This window comes from Oncorhynchus masou, chromosome 23 (assembly GCF_036934945.1).
Source record: "Oncorhynchus masou masou isolate Uvic2021 chromosome 23, UVic_Omas_1.1, whole genome shotgun sequence".
Classification (NCBI taxonomy): domain Eukaryota; kingdom Metazoa; phylum Chordata; class Actinopteri; order Salmoniformes; family Salmonidae; genus Oncorhynchus; species Oncorhynchus masou.
This window is the reverse complement of record NC_088234.1, coordinates 4,920,470-4,923,089: the sequence shown is the minus strand read 5'-3', so window position 1 is coordinate 4,923,089 and position 2,620 is coordinate 4,920,470. Positions and strand designations below refer to the sequence as shown.

Below are 2,620 nucleotides of genomic sequence, written 5' to 3'. Positions count from 1 at the left end.
GTTAGAAAATATATCTTTATTTTTCTCACGATAGAAAGACACCACCAACAACAAAAGATACATATTTCTCAATTCTTAAATATAAAAACAAAAGTTTACAACACAATAGTTACTGTATAGTACACTCCCTTAAATACTTTGAAAATGTATATACAACCATGGATATAGTAGTGTGTGTTTCTGGCCCAACCCTGCTCAGGGTGTCTACTATGGGAGGAGAATCCGGACTAGGGGGGGGGGGACCACAGCCTTCACCCCAACGCAGCTAGAGCCCTCCCTCCCCTGCCTCCCTCCCTCCCGGTCTGTCTGTCTGTCTGTCTGTCTGTCTGTCTGTCTGTCTGTCTATCTGTCTGTCTTTCTATCTCTCTCTCACTCACCCTCTGACCCTCTCACCCACTCACCCTCTCTCTCTCTTCCTTCCTCCATCCCTCGGTACAGGGTCTCGTCAAACTCTCCTTTATGCACAGTCATCATTAAGGTTACACTGTGCCCAGCACTTTTCACACACACACACACACACACACACACACACACACACACACACACACACGCGCGCGCTCTTCCACTTCCTATGCTTGGTGTCCAGCCAGCAAGCTGTCAATCATTGATCTCCATGGTAACCTCTAACCTCATTGATCTCCCCTACAATATTTATAGAGTTCAAACAGTGAAGTGTTGAATTGTTTGGAAAAATACCACGTGGTGTATATAGAGTCCCCAAAATACTGCATGGTGTATATAGTCCCCAAAATACTGCATGGTGTATATAGTCCCCAAAATACCACATGGTGTATATATAGTCCCCAAAATACTGCATGGTGTATATATAGTCCCCAAAATACTGCATGGTGTATATATAGTCCCCAAAATACTGCATGGTGTATATAGTCCCCAAAATACCACATGGTGTATATATAGTCCCCAAAATACTGCATGGTGTATATATAGTCCCCAAAATACCACATGGTGTATATATAGTCCCCAAAATACCACATGGTGTATATATAGTCCCCAAAATACTGCATGGTGTATATATAGTCCCCAAAATACTGCATGGTGTATATATAGTCCCCAAAATATTGCATGGTGTATAGAGTCCCCAAAATACTGCATGGTGTATATATAGTCCCCAAAATACTGCATGGTGTATAGAGTCCCCAAAATGCATGGTGTATATATAGTCCCCAAAATACTGCATGGTGTATATATAGTCCCCAAAATACTGCATGGTGTATATATAGTCCCCAAAATACCACATGGTGTATATATAGTCCCCAAAATACTGCATGGTGTATATATAGTCCCCAAAATACTGCATGGTGTATATATAGTCCCCAAAATACCACATGGTGTATATATAGTCCCCAAAATACTGCATGGTGTATATATAGTCCCCAAAATACTGTATGGTATATATATAGTCCCCAAAATACTGCATGGTGTATATATAGTCCCCAAAATACTGTATGGTGTATATATAGTCCCCAAAATACCACATGGTGTATATATATAGTCCCCAAAATACTGCATGGTGTATATATAGTCCCCAAAATACTGCATGGTGTATATATAGTCCCCAAAATACTGCATGGTGTATATAGTCCCCAAAATACTGCATGGTGTATATATAGTCCCCAAAATACTGCATGGTGTATATATAGTCCCCAAAATACTGCATGGTGTATATATAGTCCCCAAAATACTGCATGGTGTATATATAGTCCCCAAAATACTGCATGGTGTATATATAGAGCATTCTGAAGACCCCTTGACTTTTCCACATTTTGTTACGTTACAACCTTATTCTAAAATAGCTTTAAATAATTTTTACACACAATACCCCATAATAACAAAGCAAAAGCAGGTTTTTAGAAATGTTTGCAAATGTACATAAATATTATTATCATTATCATAAATATTATAAACCTTATTTACATAAATATTCAGACCCTTTTGTAGTAAATATTCAGACTCTTTGCTATGAGATTCGAAATTGAGCTCAGGTGGATCCTGTTTCCATTGCTCATCCTTGAGATGTTTCTACAACTTGATTGGAGTCCACCTGTGGTAAATTCAAATGATTGGACATGATTTGGAAAAGGCACACACCTGTCTATATAAAGTCCCACAGTTAACAGTGCATGTCAGAGCAAAAACCAAGCCATGAGGTCAAAGGAATTGTCTGTAGAGCTCAGAGACAGGATTGTGTTGAGATACAGATCTGGGGAAGGGTACCAAAACATTTCTGCAGCATTGAAGTTCACCAAGAACACAATGGCCTCCATCATTCTTAAATGGAAGAAGTTTGGAACCACCAAGACTCTTCCTAGAGCTGGCCGCCCGGCCAAACTGAGCAATCAGGGGAGAAGGGCCTTGGTTAGGGAGGTGACCAATGACCAGGTGGTCACTCTGACAGAGCTCCAGAGTTCCTCTGTGGAGATGGGAGAACCTTCCAGAAGGACAACCATCTATGCAGCGCTCCACCAATCAGGCCTCTATGGTAGAGGGGCTAGACGGACGACACTACTCAGGAAAAGGCACATGACAGCGCTCTTTCCAAAATGAACCTAAAGGACTCATGAGAAACAAGATTTGGTCTGAATTCCAAGTGTCACGTCTG

The 2,620-nt window shown here is 40.8% G+C and overlaps 1 protein-coding gene across 1 annotated transcript in view; it reads right to left on the bottom strand.

Moving 5' to 3' along the window:
• Positions 1–1,833: 1,833 nt before the first annotated feature.
• The window catches only part of LOC135510203 (endothelin-1 receptor-like), a 7,838-nt gene continuing 7,051 nt past the window's right edge, over positions 1,834–2,620 (bottom strand). The window contains 1 exon segment of the mRNA XM_064930998.1: positions 1,834–2,620. This exon segment is cut by the window's right edge and continues 1,335 nt beyond it. The gene's annotated coding sequence lies outside the window, so the exon portion shown is untranslated.